Genomic DNA, 16,685 nt, shown 5'->3' on the forward strand with positions numbered 1-16,685 from the left:
GACCTATTCACAAAGAATCTGAAAATGGCCGCGAGACGAAATGTTTTGGAGACAATGGAAGACTGTGAATTGATCAAGAGATATGGCTAAATCGTGAGGGTATCAAAATTGTTGTGGAATTAGTGCGGGATGCAATAACATCCCCGACTAACAGGAATAACCCGATTAGTCCGGAAATAAAATGTTTGGCAACACTACGATATTTAGCAACAGGGAAAATGCAACTTTGCAATGCCGACGATTTAGGGATATCGCAACCATCAGTCAGCCGTGCCATAAACCAAACCATCAACGCGCTCTCTAGACCACATATCATCCAACAGTTTATCCGGTTTTCTTTGGACAATCAACAACTACACAGGATCAAAGCCAACTTCATGGCAATTGCAGGTATGCCCGGTGTGGTCGGTGCTATTGACGGGACGCACATAAAAATAATTGCGCCATCAAAAGATGAGGATGTGTTCGTCAATAGAAAGAAAGTACATTCCATCAACACGCAGATTGTTTTCATTCATCATGATAGGGGGACTTGAACGGCGGTATGGGCTGTTATTGAAAGTGTTTAAGTGCTGGAAATATGCTCATTGGATAATAGTTTGCAGGGTGCTTTTAATTGCCCCCTTGATTTAATGCAATTTACGTATTTTTATTGTTTGCTCTCTCTCTCTTTAACGTGCATATACAACGTCATTATCGTGGTCTGCACAAACTTGTCATCATGCGTGTATTCTGCTAACTGCACTGTCCATAACTATTTGATAGGAATACATTTCTAGCCTAGGCTATTTCCTTGTTTTTCGGTGATTTAGTGGGCTCGTTTGTGGGATGTTGCGGATGAGTTTCACCGAGACCGCCTGCTCTGAACAACCAATTACCCTACTGACCGCTTCTAAACTCATGCACGAGAATCGACGTCCTCCATAGCAACGGCGCGTCACTCTTAGTTCACTCTTAGTGATTTATCCTTAGTATGAGTAGGTCTCAGCGGCTTTGTGAATAACTTTTAAGAAAAAACTCCTACGTAAAATGTTTTAGCGCGAGTTAGGAGCACTCCTAGCGGTAAGATAAAATGCTTTGTGAATACGGCCCCTGAGCTTGAACACTTTGTTGTGCACAACAATGGAGGCCACTTTTGGAGAGAGAGTTAGAGGAAGAGGTAAATGCAATATATTGCATTTAGTCTTCAGTACCATACAGTAACTATGTTCATGTCATCTTCATTCTCAGTAAAGTCATTGTGTCTGATACATGTTATGAGTATTGAGAATAAACCTATTTGTGTGTTTCCACATTGCATGTGTTCAGTCATATTCCATATTTACAGCGTGCTACAAATGAAAATGCCTAAGACTTTCACTTGAATGTCTTGTTTATTAATCAACTAATGGACAGTGTTTCAATTCAGTTCATGTAAGCCTTACACACACATTCCTTTTTTGAGCGTCTAGTGATTATGGCCTGCGTGTCTTTCTGTTCTAACTTCTTAGCAGTTTAGACAAACATCAAATTCATGATGTAGAGACTAGTTGGACAAAATAATGCTTAACAACTGTTCCATTACTGTGTGAACTGTATGAGCTATCGTTCTCCCACTTGCTGCTGGGTACAGGTTTAAGTAGGGCGACAGTTATGTTCATATCGCTGACATTTGTCACAGGTAAATCTTGCAGGTATCCAACAAACATGACGTTGTCACACACTGACAAGCTGGACACTGGATTTGCCGACACAGTACAAACCGGAAGTCAGCGAAATAAAGTTATGCAAAGATTACTTGTATTCTAAACGCATATCTGCATGTGAATGCAGAAATAAATGTATCCTCGTCAGCATGGGTGCCGGAAGCAGGGGGACCAAGGGTCGTCACGTCAGACTTCTGGGTTCCAGGATTGAACTTTTACAGCATTGCCATTATAGCCTCGTGTCTTTTATTTTGAAATATGTTCTTTAACTTCCGCTCCACCGGACTTTTTTTCTTCATTCTTCAATACAAAACGGAAAATGTAATGAAATTGTTATCCAAAACCGGACCGTTTTTTTAAATAAGGTCTTCTTGTTATCCGTTTTTTTATTCAGAAAACGGCGTTGGTTTCCCGTTTTTTCGTTTTTGATTTTAAAATGAAAAAAGGCTGGTATTTTCGTTTTTTTGGTTCAAACGAAAAATCAAACTAACAAAACGTACAGGTCAGTGTATGGTCCGTATACGTTTTGTCAGTTTGATTTTTTGTTTAAACGGAAAGCCAAAAAACGAAAATACCAGCCTTTTTTCGTTTTTTATTTAAAACGAAAAAATGAAAAACCAAAGCCGTTTTCCCGTTGTTGTTGTTGTCTGAATCAAAAGACGGATAACGAGAAAACCTAATAAAAAAAAGTCTGTACGTTTTGGTAGTTTGATTTTTCGTTTGAATCAAAAAAACGAAAATACCAGCCTTTTTTCGTTTTAAATCAAAAAAGAAAAAACGGGAAACCAAAGCCGTTTCCCCATTTTTATTTTCTGAATAAAAAATGGATAACAAGAAGACCTAATAAAAAAACGGTCTGGTTTTGGTTTTTGATAACAACTTTTTGAACCGGAAGTCAAAGAACATATTTCAAAATAAAAGACACGAGGATATAATGGCAATGCTGTAAAAGTTCAACCCTGGAACCCAGAATTCTGACGAGGATAAGTGTATTTCTGCATTCACATTCAGATATGCGTTTAGAGATTAAGTATGTTTGTTGCATACCTGCAAGATTTATCTGTGACAAACAGGGCCGTGGGAAGTAGGGGTGCTGAGGGTGCTGCAGCACCCACTAGTGGAGGACAGGGGATCTGCACTTCCACAAGATTAAATACAAATATAATACAAAAAAAATGAATTTTCAGCCTTGATGTAACAACATTCATAATTAAGTGAAGATATCACCCTTTTCACCCCGGTTACATTTTCCATTTGCCCTGTACGATGGGTACTGTAAGTGATGAAAGTGGGGGATGTTGGCTTATCAGGCGCCCGCAGCCCACAGCCAGCGTGAGAGAGAGAGAGATAGATAGATAGATAGAGAGAGGGGGTGCACCGGTACCGTCAGGGATTGTTGTTGCGCTAACGGATATAAGAAGCTGTTTCAATAATATGGAGGGAGGGCTCTGTCCTGTCAGACTGAGAGGCTCAGTGAGGTAAAGGACTGAGGGTTTAGATAGTTCACTTTAGTCTAAGTTATCTCAGTGAGTCTCAAACGTTTTGATCACAATTTATGTAAACAAATATTTCCAAGGCACACCTTTATAATTATTAGGATAAATAAAAACAGGTTTAAAATCATTCCAATGTATACTATAGGACAGTAAACCAAAAATATTGTTTAAAACTGGAGAGATTTAAAAATATGCATGAATAAATAAATGTGAACTGATAAAATAAGATATAAATGAACCACAAAAATAAAACAAGTTAGCCTACATTTATTTGTTATTGGCTATGGTAGGTTATCGGTTATGTTCACATACTTATTTGATTATTAAAATGCAAACCGATCTTTTTCATATGGGCGTTTTAGAGTTGTACCCCCTAGATCAGTCTCTAGTAATTGGGTGCTCAAAGTGCACCAGATTGAAGCATTTTACTTTAAAATGTTAAAAAATTCTTCCAGGGGGGGCACCCCCGGACCCCCTTAGAGGATGTAAAGTCCACCCCCCCCCAATGAAAACATGTTCATGTAATACTAAATACATTTGAAGCCTTTTTATAGAAGCTGTCCACCATATCAATACGTTTCTCTGTTTGTAGTGTATTGGTCTTTTGTAGAGGTTTTTCATTAATAATAATAATAATAATAATAATGGCTTTAATTTATAAAGCACTTCATATTTGCATTCAAATCCCGAAGTGCTAACATCGTAAAAAGATTAATCGTAATTGCCAGCTACAATCTTGCCTAGGGCAGCAAATTGGTCAAAACCAGCCCTGGTGTCATCCCCACAGCACCCCCCATTTGAAACATGTTCCCACGGCTATGGTGACAAATGTCAGCGATGTGAACAGAAATGTCATCCTACTTTCACCTGCACCCAACAGCAAGTGGGAGAACGATATATCAGTCGACCCCTAAAACAGTTCACACAGTAATGGAACAGTTGAGCATGATTTTGTCCAACTAGTCTACATTATGAATTTGATGTGTGTCTAAACTGCTAAGAAGCTGACAGCTGAGTTACAACAGAAAGACATGCAGGCCATAATCACTAGACGCTCAAAAGAGGAATGTGTGTGGGAGGCTTACATGAACTGAATTGAATCACTGTCCATTAGTTGATTAATAAACAAGACATTCAAGTGAAAGTCTTAGGCATTTTCATTTGTAGCACGCTGTAAATATGGACTATGAATCAATGAACACATGCAATGTGGAAACACACAACTAGGTTTATTCTCAATACTCATAACAGTATCAGACAAAATGACTTTACTAAGAGTGAAGATGAGATGAACATAATTACTGTATGGTACTGAAGACAACATACAGTATATTGCATTTACCTCTTCCTCTAACTCTCTCTCCAAAAGTGGCCTCCATTGTTGTGCACAACAAAGTGTTCAAGCTCAGGTTTCTAAGTGATCTATTTGGTTACATGGCTTTTAACATGTGCATTCTGGGGGCAGGAGTTTGATAATTGAGTGTGGTATTTCAATGGCAGTGTTTAGCAAACAACACACATGCTGTCGGTTTTGAATAACGTGTATAATGTACATAACAGTGTGTAGTTATTTGGTAAATCCAGTGTCCAGCTTGTCGCTTTGTGACAACGTCATGTTTGTTGCGATACCTACAAGATTTACCTGTGACAAATGTCAGCGATGTAAACAGGCGAGATAAATATTTCAAGTTGTACTTGTGAAGTTACGTCTACAATTAAAGGGTGAGTAATTAAGCTTTTATTTCTGTAGTGTTTAACTTATTGTTTTTCTTCAACAAGTTTGACTACATTGAAAGACAGAGGAGGGGACAGTATGTGCATTCTTAATGAACATACTTTGTATTTTTTATGTGTCAGGGTGTTATGCTACAGGTCCATGAAGACAGGCACAGTGAGTTCAGGATGAAGTGTTCCTACTGTCTGGTTCAACATGTTCCTGGGGATTTGGCTAATTTTAGACAGGTTAGACACAGCCAATAGTAAAACATCAACTTTAATATAACTAGCACAAGGTAGCTACTCCCCAGAAATGGACTGACTGGTCTGTGTGTGCTGCACAGAGGTCACAGTTGTGTTTTGTTCCTGTTCTGTTGTTAAAGAGTAATTTTTCTTCGTTCATAGTATAAAAGTAAATCAATTCATATCAGTATGTATAAGAAGTTGTAAGTATAGAAAACATTTAGGAAAAAATATATGACTTCTTATTTACTCCTTAAAATAGCACAATGTTATTGTGAAGTCAACTTGGAGAATCCACAGGAGAGCAAAGGGTTAAAAAGTTGGGCTGATTGACAGAGTGGCAGCTGTCTGAAATCATTCCCTAATTGCTAATCAGCGTCGCTGCACCTTTAAAAGCACCGCACCTGAAAGGAGAGCGGAAAAACAAACTGTACAAACAAGTTGGGAAAGTAACAAAATAAAAAAAGAAAGTTTTTGTTTTTGTGTTTCGGAAATATGTAAGGAATTCAAAGTTAAGGAATGGAATATTAGTCCGACGGTGTTGTTATCAGCTGTTCCACCATGGTTGCTACCTCAACCTATAGTAGATTTATCACTATTGAAACGGGTACATTCAATGAAAAACAAATTCAATGTGCAGGCTTATGTGAACACTGTTCTACATGAACAATATGGGCACTTTATAAAAATATTTACTGATGGATCCAAAAATCCAGAAAATGGTCTAACGAGTTGTGCATTTTATGTTCCTGAGTTAAAAGTCAAAGTGGGAAAGCGTACAAGTGATCACATTGCAGTATATACAGTAGAGATGATGGCTATCTCTCTAGCACTTCAGTGGGTAGAGGAAATACAGCCAATGCGAGTGGTCATTTTCTCTGACTCCAGTGCAGCTCTGGAGAGTATAAACAACTTCTCTTCAGAATGTTGTCAGGATATTTTATATGAAATTTTACAAAGCATGTTTAGGTTAGTTCATCTGGGAATTGTTGTTCAATTTGTGTGGGTTCCAGCGCATGTGGGCATTAGAGGGAATGAAGTAGTGGATCAACTGGCAGAATGTGGTTTGAAAGCAAACCAGATTGATATTATGGTACCCATCAGTAGAGCAGAAGTCAAATCTTTTACTAAAGTGGTTATCAAGCAACAATGGCAAAAACTATGGGACAGTAACACCAAAGGAAGACATTTATATCAGATACAAAGGGAAGTAGGAACAGGAAGCACTTGGGGGAGTAGTAGAAGAGAACAGAGCATTAACAGCAGGATAACATTGGGACACTCTGGACTAAACTCATCACTGCATCTGATTGGAAAACATCCAAATGGCAATTGTGATGGTTGCCAACAACCAGAGACAATACATCATGTATTTTTCAGCTGCCCGGACTATAACAGACAAAGATTCATTCTGAAAACTGCACTGGAACAACTCAACATCAAGGACATGGATTTCAAGGCAATATTTGAAAGTAAATCAAGAAATGAAGCAAACAAGCTGATCTTCAAATTCCTCAAAAGCACTGGTCTGAGGACAAGGATTTAGTATGAACATTTAATAACTAAACAGTAGGTGGCGATATATGCTCCAAGTGGAAGCGATTCGCCATTAAAGAAAAGAAGAAGAAGAAGAAGGAGAGCGGAAATCAAAGCTGGAGAGGGACAAACTAAAGAGCGTGCGTCCAGCAGCAGCAACGAACCAGCAGAAGAAACGACAAAGAAGCAGCACTGGTGCAGCCATAAAAAACTGGAGAGGCGGCCGGTGTGAGACGAACTGTGTGTTTATAGAAGAGTTTACAACTTGCCGTACGTGGCGCACGTTAGAATGTATAGAATGTACATTCTAGTTCAGTGTCATTTGTTTGTTTGATGTCCTCAAACTAAAGCAGCATGATTGTTAAGTTAAAAACGAATGTGATTTGTTTATTGAGAGATGTAGATTGATAAAAACGGTTTGAATGCTGCTAAAAATTCAGTCTATTATATTTGCATTTTTAATGAGACTGCATAAGTTAAAAACTGTTTAAAAGCATAATTCATAAAAATACACTAAGAAAGGAAAAACAATATTCACAAGTGGTAAAAAATATATGTAAAGCATGTATTTTACAGTAATTATTTTTATTTTTCATTTAAGGTTTTTTCACCTTGCTACATATGCTGTACTGCAACAACAAAAACTAAAGTAAAGAAGAACTCAAAAGAAAACAAAGTTGTGGTCATTGTATGAGTGAAACCCAGTGAAAACCTCCTATGGACTGTACCATCCCTTTCAAGCTGGGAAACTGCAAAAATACCCAAGGTCTTGACAGTGAAAAAACCGGGGCTGTAAGCTGGAACAGTGAAAACAGTGACCTGGGAAAATACAAAATACCTCACTGCAAACAGTCAGTGGACCCAAATCCAACATGGCTGATCAAACAGTCAGGAAAACAGTTGAGCAGCTCAAAAATGAGCGGACTGCAGCAAAACGATCCTTCACACGACTAGCTAACAGTATCATCAGAACTCACGACGGCATGTCAGAAGACCAGCTCCAATATAGTTTCAATAAATTATCCATGGGAGCCGACAAAGTCACGGAAACCAATGACGAAGTCATGGCAGAGGTCATTGCAGTAAAGGAGGCAGAGCTGAAAGAGGAGGATTCAGTAGAACTAACCGAACAGAAAGAAGCCGACATAGCAAGGACCACAAATGAATGTGACTTAAAGCTGAAGGAGGTTGGAGAGCTACGTAGAGACATGCTTTGGCAAAAGTTTGGAGATGAACTGTGCACAACTGTAGAACTAGCAGTAGCTGAGTGTGAGCGTGTCGCTCGAGTACGTCCTGATGGCAACCATGAGGCCTACGAATTCATGCTCAGCCATCTGAAGTCACTGGTGGGGACCGCAAAGGAAGCTCATTGCAAGTGGCAGCAGTGGGTTCCAGTGGAAGACCAGAAGGAGTTCCGCAATCGGTTGAGAGAAATCGAACGGGAAGCAACCAGTGTGGTTTCCAGAAAGGCTGAGTTCATCATGGCGAGACGACAGGAAGACACAATGTCAGAATCAACAAATACTGCCAGTCATCCCATCTTTACCCCAACCATTAGGCTGAAACCCACAGCTCTCCCAGATTCTGTGGCTACAAGCATGATTTTCACAGGTGGAGAAGAGACTGGGAGTCGCTCCAAAAACAGGGAGAACCAACCGGCTCCAAAGAAGTGAAAAAGATACAGTCTCGATGACAGAATCAAGAAAGACTTTCACCTCACTACTTATAGTAGTAGTGAGGTGAACAGCAGATGACATTCTCCGTGTCTTGGAGAACCGCTATGGCAATCGAACGGCTATTGCCATTGAAATAGTGGAAGACCTTCAGAAGATGTCATCTGTCAGAAGTAGCAAACCAAGGAAAATTGTCGAGTTGATTCAAGCCATGGAGAAAGCACTCCGGGACCTGAGTGACCTCGGAGACACAGGCGCCATAAAGAATCCTCTCGTAACAAAATCGATAGAGAGTAAACTCCCTGAGTCCCTTAAGAAAGAGTGGCTTGTTTATGTAGACGATCCAAAAAATGGTGTGACACCAGAGGAAAGGTTTGATTGTCTCTTGGCGTTTCTCACGCAGCAAGAGACTATCTATGAGGAGCTCGAGCAGCTACGAGATGAGGAGCCAAGTAAGCCGAGTTGGAAAGACACCAGAATTGAGCAGAGAAGTGCCAGAACCAAGTCTACAAAGTCAGCTGATGACCAAGGCTGTGTAGTCTGCGGCGATGTCAAACACAAGAGGAAGCTCTACTTCTGCAGGCAGTTCAGGGCTCTGAGTGCAGCAGAAAGGAAGGCTTCAGTCAAAAAGTTGGGTGCGTGCACAAGATGCCTTGAGGTTCACGACGACCAGTCATTCTGCAAACCTGGCTTTCTATGCAGAAACGAGGACTGCAGAGATGGAGAGGCTGAGCATCACTACTACCTCTGTCCCAAATCTGTGTCAAAGAGGTCTGGTGACAAATCTGAAAAGGATAAAGGCAAAAGGAAGTACACAGAGGGTCAAGAAGATTTCATAAAAATTCTCCCACCAGGCCTAGCAAAGCAGTGTAGGGAGGTTCTCAAATGTTGTCTTCAAAACCTCAAATGACCAACAAAGTCTACTTGAAAAGAGTGGAATTCAAGAGCGTCCAGTGATCATGATGCTACTCGTCGTCACAGCTAACGCCGGACAGAAAGTCGGAACACTCATCGACTTAACATCTGACACAAATTACATCACTCACAGAGCGGCGAGCCGCTTGGATCTCAAGAGTGAAGATATCATGCTCGTTGTACACGGAGTTGGCGGAATGAAGGTTCAAGTAAAGACAAAGCGCTATCTCCTAAAAATCCGGGTATCCACCCCCAAGGGCACACTGAGAGCACATCAATTGGTTTGCTATGGGCTTGACAACATTGCAGACGTCCACAAAAGTGTGATGCCTCAGCAACTGCAGCCATTCTTCCCAGACGTACCTCTTGATGAGCTTGTGAGGCCCAAAGAAATCGAGCTTCCCGTTAGCCACAGAGAAGGCCAGCTGGCTCCTCAGAGGATCAGAGTCGTGGGAGACCTCGTACTGTGGGACGGACCACTCGGGAAAACAGTTGGAGGAACCCACCCCAGACTGTTTGAGGAGGTTGAAGTGTCAGCCCACATGTCAAAGACGCAATTTGCAAGATCAATGAGAGCAGCAGCTGTGAAGTATGCAGAGCTCACTAACCCCATTCCAGAACAAAACCCCTCAAGCAAAGAAGCAGCTGAAATACAGGGATCAACTGTTTCGACCAGCAAAGAGAGTTTCCTGAAATGGTGACAATGGGACAGCATTGGCGCAGCATGCGAGCCCAGATGTGGAGGCTGCCGGTGTGGAAACTGCCAGCCCGGTGGTAAAGAAATGACCCTTGCCGAGGAAAGGGAGCTTGAGGTGGTAAAGGATGGACTCACCTATTTCATGAGCGATGGTCACAGCAGAGAACCACATTGGCATGCAAAGTATCCCTGGCTAGAGGATCCGGCCTCACTGCCGAACAACAGAGGTGCAGTTGAAGCAACATTCCTAAGAACAGAGAAGCAGCTAGCCAAAGCACCAGAGTGGAAGTCTGCCTACAAAGCTCAAGTGCATGACATGGTCGACAGAGGAGCTGCAATCAAGTTGACTAAAGAGCAGATCATGACCTAGAAAGGACCAGTATGGTTCGTGAGTCACCTTATTGCACCAAACCCACACTCTACAACAACCCCAGTAAGACTCGTCTGGAACAGCAGTCAAATGTTCAGAGGCACCAGCATGAACGACTTGCTGATGAAAGGGCCAGACGTCCTTAACCAGATACATGCTGTCCTCCTGAGGTTCAGAGGGGGAACCAACGCAGCCTTAGGGGACATCAGGCCAAAGTGGGAGGAAGGGGAACGACAACAAACCAATGAAGACCAAAGTTAATAACATGGTCCTCCCGAATCAAATGAGGGATGAAGATAACAAAGCGGTTGGTCTAGGCTACCTTGTGGAAGAAGACAAGATCCATGTCATGGCATCCATTAACTTCTCAAAGAGAAAGAAGAAGATGCGACTTGGCCAAGACCCTCTTCTAGACCAAGTAAGAGCGCAAACCCCAAACCCTTTGACAAGAAGGAACCTCCTGAGTCAAGTCTCAGGGTTATATGATCCAATTGGTCTGGTAACTCCTGCCAAGCAGAAGGGTGCCATCCTTGTGAGGAGAGCATTCCAGGAGGCAAAGAGCGACAACTGCCCTGTCAAGGACACCTGGGATACAGCATTGTCAGACAGCCTCAGAGAAGATGCAATCCGACTCTTCGAAGAGTATGTGCAACTTGGGCAGGTTACATTCACCAGGGCCATAACACCTCCAAGCTTCATTGGAAAACCTTGGGCAATAACATTCTCCGATGGAAGCGAGCATGCCTACGGCGTTGTGATGTACCTCCGGTGGAACACCGACCAAGGCCCATTCGTCACTCTGGTGGAGTCCAAGGCGAAACTAACTCCTTTAGACCACAAAGGTGATGCTGTCAAGGCAGAGATGTGCGGAGCAGTGTTTGCCTCACGTCTCAAAAAGTACTTCGAGCAGCACAGCAAGATCCAAGTTGGAAAGTGGTTCCATGTGATTGATAGCCAAACAGTCCTCGGTGCAATCCAGAGAGTGAGCTATGGTTATCAGACCTTCTTCGCAAACAGAATCGGAGAGATCCAGAACCCAACAGCGATCCAAGACTGGTGGTGGGTTCCTGGTCCTCTTAATATTGCTGATATCATAACCAGAGGGGCCAGTCCTCAAGACCTGGATGAAGGTTCAGAATGGCAGAACGGACCAACGTTCTTGAAGTTACCAGTGGATGAATGGCCAATGAAATCTGCCAAAGATTTGGTGAAAGCTGCCAGAGACAGTGTCAACAGATTGCAAAAGAAAACGTTTGTTGCAGCACTAACCAGAGCCAAGGCCAAGGCACAAGTGCAATCAGATCCAAAGGATGCCAACACACAAAACCCATCAGAACTAAAGCTAGATCAGGAACAAACCCAAACACACCCAAAAAGGCCACCAGCAGGATCAGCTGTCCTAAAACTTGTGAACGTCAAGCGGTTCAGCAACCTAAGTCGACTCGTCAAGACAGTTGCTTGGATTTGGAGAGCAGCAAAGAAGTTCATTAGAGGGAAACTGCAAACAGTCCAAAGTGGGAGGCAGTGTCGTCTTCACAAGTCATCTCAGTGAAAGAGAGAGAAGACGCCCTAAGAGACATTTTTCTTGCAGCACAGCAGGGTGCATCCTTCCCAAGTACAACCACAGACAGGCTGGTAGTGTACAAAGACCAAGAGACTGGCTTGTTGGTCTGTGGGGGTCGCGTGCAGATCTTCTATGAAGATAAAGTTGCTGTCCCTATCTTGTCGTATGAAGCCTGGGTATCAACGCTGTTAGCACAAGAAGCCCACGAGGAGAACCACGATGGAGTGGCCGGAACCTTGTTCAAGATGAGGAGGAGAGCATGGGTCGTGAAGGGTCGGAGGATTGCTCAGAAAGTGGTAGAAAACTGCATGCTCTGCAGAAAAACTAAAGCAAAAATATGCCAGCAAATAATGGGTGATCTACCTCCAGAGAGGACAGAACCAGCTACCCCTTTTGAATACACAACAGTAGACCTCTTCGGACCTTACCAAGTCAAGAATGATGTCAAGAAAAGAGTGTCACTGAAGGTTTGGGGAGTTGTGTTTTGTTGCATGGCTTCCAGAGCTATTCATACAGAGCTGGAACTCTCAATCGACTGAAAGTTTCCTGTTCGCCTACCAGAGGTTCACAGCACTACGAGGTCATCCAAAGAAGATCTGGTCAGATCCAGGTACTAACTTCGTAGGGGCTAAGCCAGTCCTAGAAGAAGAAGTACCGATTCCTTGCCAATCTTGACAAAGCTACACTAGAAGAGAGAGCTGCCAAGAATAGCACAGAATGGACATGGAAAATTCATCCAGCCGATTCTCCACACCGGAACGGTGCTGCGGAAGCTGCTATGCGCATCATCAAGAGAGCACTGAAGAGTCTGGGAGGAGAGTCAGGGCCAAGTTGGAGTGAATTCCAAACAACTCTCTACATGGCAGCCAATCTTACGAATGAAAGACCAATTGACGCCAGAACACAGAGCCGAGAAGACAGCGTTCGGTTCATCACTCCTAATTGTCTCCTGCTCGGACGAGCATCGCAGAGTGGAGATGTCAGAACATTTGCCTTCAGTGACTATCCCTACAAAAGGCTTAAAGAAATGCAAGTGAACAAGTTCTGGAGGCACTGGAGTCAACTCGCTGGCCCTAACCTATTCGTAAGGAACAAGTGGAATACAGCCAAGAGAAATGTCGCAGTCGGAGACATCGTCTGGATTGCGAACCAAAACGCCCTGAGGGGTCAGTTCAGGATTGCAAGATTGGTCAGTGTCAACTCGGACAGCAAAGGAATTGTGAGGGATGTCAACGTCAGAACCTTCCCAAGCTACCCTGTTCCTGTCACAAGGCCTACCACAGCAAAAGCAAATCACCAAACATCGAAAAAACTCAAAGAAGAGATCCCAGCGACACTTCTACACAGACGTCAGGCGACTGGTCGTCTTGCTTCCCACCGAAGAGCAGAACAAAGCGTCTGACCCAAGTTTACTTTTGTAACATGCAACATCCCAGGTGTCTCCACTGTAAAGTCGAGTGGGAGGTGTGAAGTCAACTTGGAGAATCCACAGGAGAGCAAAGGGTTAAAAAGTTGGGCTGATTGACAGAGTGGCAGCTGTCTGAAATCATTCCCTAATTGCTAATCAGCGTCGCTGCACCTTTAAAAGCACCGCACCTGAAAGGAGAGCGGAAATCAAAGCTGGAGAGGGACAAACTAAAGAGCGTGCGTCCAGCAGCAGCAACGAACCAGCAGAAGAAACGACAAAGAAGCAGCACTGATGCAGCCATAAAAAGCTGGAGAGACGAACTGTGTGTTTATAGAAGAGTTTACAATTTGCCGTACGTGGCGCACGTTAGAATGTATAGAATGTACATTCTAGTTCAGTGTCATTTGTTTGTTTGATGTCCTTAAACCAAAGCAGCATGATTGTTAAGTTAAAAACGAATATGATTTGTTTATTGAGAGATGTAGATTGATAAAAACGGTTTGAATGCTGCTAAAAATTCTGTCTTTTATATTTGCATTTTTAATGAGACTGCATAAGTTAAAAACTGTTTAAAAGCATAATTCATAAAAATACACTAAGACAGGAAAAACAATATTCACAAGTGGTAAAAAATATATGTAAAGCATGTATTTTTGCATTTATTATTTAATGTGCATTGTATTTACAGTAATTATTTTTCATTTAAGGTTTTTTCACCTTACAACCTTGCTACATATGCTGTACTGCAAAAACTAAAGTAAAGAAGAACTCAAAAGAAAACAAAGTTGTGGTCATTGTATGAGTGAAACCCAGTGAAAACCTCCTATGGACTGTACCATCCCTTTCAAGATGGGAAACTGCAAAAATACCCAAGGACTTGACAGTTATTAAACCAAAATGTTACCCTAAAAGAAATAATACAAAGCAAACTGAATACGTATTTATTTTGTTTCTCTTCTTACAGGTGGGGCTGAAAGACTCGACCCCCGTTGAGCTGGAGCATCATGGCTGCAGGTGTGATGTGTGTTAATCTCCTGCTCCAGTCACATGACTCCCAGTGGGTCCCCAGTACTCAGCTGTACAGAGCAGAGCAGCAGTGGTACAAACCAAGAACTATGGCAAGTCTGAGAATAATGTCATTGTAATTCAAATGCTAAAACTACACACTCACCATGTCTCATACACACATCATCTCATCATTTCTATATATTGCTTAAACCCACAGTGTGTAAAACCAGGCCCGGTAGAGAACATGGCTGGGATGTCCGCAATCCAAAGCAAAGAACAATGTCAGAGAAAGTAAAGTGAGAGATTAGTAGTTATGTGAAAGCAAGCTATGCACACAGAATAGCTTGTCTTGATGTCTCTGAATTTGCTTCAAATAGGAGAAGCACACTATCCACATCAGTGGAGAGCTGCTGGATCTGTCTGCCCTCAAAGTGCCAGAGATCTACAAGGCTTCACCGCTGCTTCTGCATCATAGGTATCACCTGTGAGGTGCTACTAGTGGACTCTGCTCTCTGTAAAGTTCAAGCTGGCAGTCGCTTGTCATATGAACATCACCATGACAGCTAGAAGTCACACCGCTGCCCACCACCATGCTCCACCATGGCCAGATCTACCACTGTCTGGCTACAGACTACAACCATCTGCATGTGTTTTTGTTGTTGTGAACATCAACAGCTGCCCTTCAGGGGATAGTTCTGGTCTTTTTAAGTGGGGTAGTATGTGGTATATATATCCATAATCAGTGTACTACCTACAGTAGTCGTGTAGAGAAACATACAGGAGCCCCGGCACAGCAGAGCCATGTACTGCTGAGGACGTGGGCAGAAGCAACATTTATTTTATCCACCCAAAAAAGCGATATCAGTTTAAGTGTACGTTATTTAACGCTTAAACTGAAATCGTTTTTTTTCAAGTGGGCCTTCATTTTTGGATGGATAAAATAGGTTTTGCTGCTGTGCTGGTACTCCTGTCTCTCCTACAAACTGGGGTCGTGCCAACCGCTGTCTACTGGAGGTTATATATACACTGACTGGATAAGAACCTCATACAGCCCCACTTAAAAAATAACACACTCATCTTAAAGTCTCTTGAGGTCACCTAAAGAGAAAAATATGCTGATTCAACACATATACAGAGACAGTGACATGATCCAAGAGACAACAGACCTCTGTGTGTCTCTACCTACATTCACAGGTGCCTCAAATGTCTGATATATTACTATTAATGTCAATAAACATGTATGTTGAGAATTATGTCTGGTGTTTCTTAAATCACTGCAGTTGTTCAGAGTCATGAGATACAGATAAATAAAGTAATGATCATATTTGTAACTGACTAAAAATCTGATCAAGACAAAAAGGTTCTTTATGTTCAGTAACATTTAACAACATTCAGTAAGAATAACTTTTTTTAATGGCTTTATTTAACACAATAGCAAATACAACTCCACAACCCCACCTAACCACACAAGATGAACAAACTGAACCAAAAACAAAACAAAGACAAAGCTCTAACCCCTAATAATATCCTTTAAGATATCAATGACTTCTTCCATCCCTGTCATTTCAAAAAGTCTCCCTGGGAAAGACTCATCCCTACACTTAGGGCAGTGAGGCGAGTTCTCTGTCCATTCTGTTATGCACGTCCGGCACCCAACCAGGCTATACGGCAGCATGGTGCCACCACGGGATTTTCCATGACATCTGCAAGAATACATGTTTTTTTATTAGACCAATTTCAAAAAAGTATTGTGATGGTAGTCTCAATCAGTTTTCATCTGACTCATATTACCTGTTAATGTTACAGTGTGTAATATATATGTTTTCCCATATACTTTAGTAGCTGGGAATATCAGCATTAAATGTTAGTTATTTTAAAAAAATGCAGGCATGTACATTTTATCTACATTATTTCTTCGTAATTTTGATTATTTTAGTATATAATAAAAATATCTGACTAAAGTCAGCAGTGATTTCCATTTTAATGGGATAACCCCTTAAATTCAGTGTAGTGGCCGTTTGTCCTAAACTTAAACTCAAAATAAGTTAAAACCTTCAAACGGATCACTTCTGGCACCCTGGGCAGGTAATGTACGCAGTGTAGAAAGTCAACCAATTTCCAGGCATGGGTTCTGTCGTTGAGGCTGGTTTTATTGTTTTCTCGGTCACAAACAATTCTTTCTCCTTGTACAAACAATCCTCTCTCGTGCTGGTAAAAAACCATGTGCCCATTACCCAGGTGCAAAAACAGGTGGTCTGCCACTTCCTGCCTATATACACCCTTACCTGTGCTCACCACTACCCCCAGGTGTCTAAACCAAAAATCACACTAAATAGATTAACCCAAATAAAGACTAACATATAAAGCAAAGAAA

The 16,685-nt window shown here is 42.0% G+C and overlaps 1 protein-coding gene and 1 long non-coding RNA gene across 5 annotated transcripts in view; one reads left to right on the plus strand and one right to left on the minus strand.

The window, feature by feature from the left end:
* Positions 1–16,685, minus strand: part of LOC307028815 (uncharacterized protein) — a 226,970-nt gene that overhangs the window by 148,136 nt on the left and 62,149 nt on the right. The gene's annotated exons all lie outside the window — the stretch shown is intronic.
* On the plus strand, positions 36–15,561 carry LOC307028821. Of its 4 annotated transcripts, none has more exons than XR_013805116.1 (3): positions 36–390; positions 14,268–14,421; positions 14,529–15,561. It is a non-coding gene; the product is annotated as an uncharacterized lncRNA (long non-coding RNA). The 4 variants fall into 4 exon arrangements; XR_013805117.1 differs by lacking the exon at positions 36–390 and adding an exon at positions 12,666–13,685; XR_013805118.1 differs by lacking the exon at positions 36–390 and adding an exon at positions 12,666–13,655.

This window comes from Notothenia rossii, assembly GCF_949606895.1.
Source record: "Notothenia rossii genome assembly, chromosome: 2".
Taxonomy (NCBI): Eukaryota; Metazoa; Chordata; class Actinopteri; order Perciformes; family Nototheniidae; genus Notothenia; species Notothenia rossii.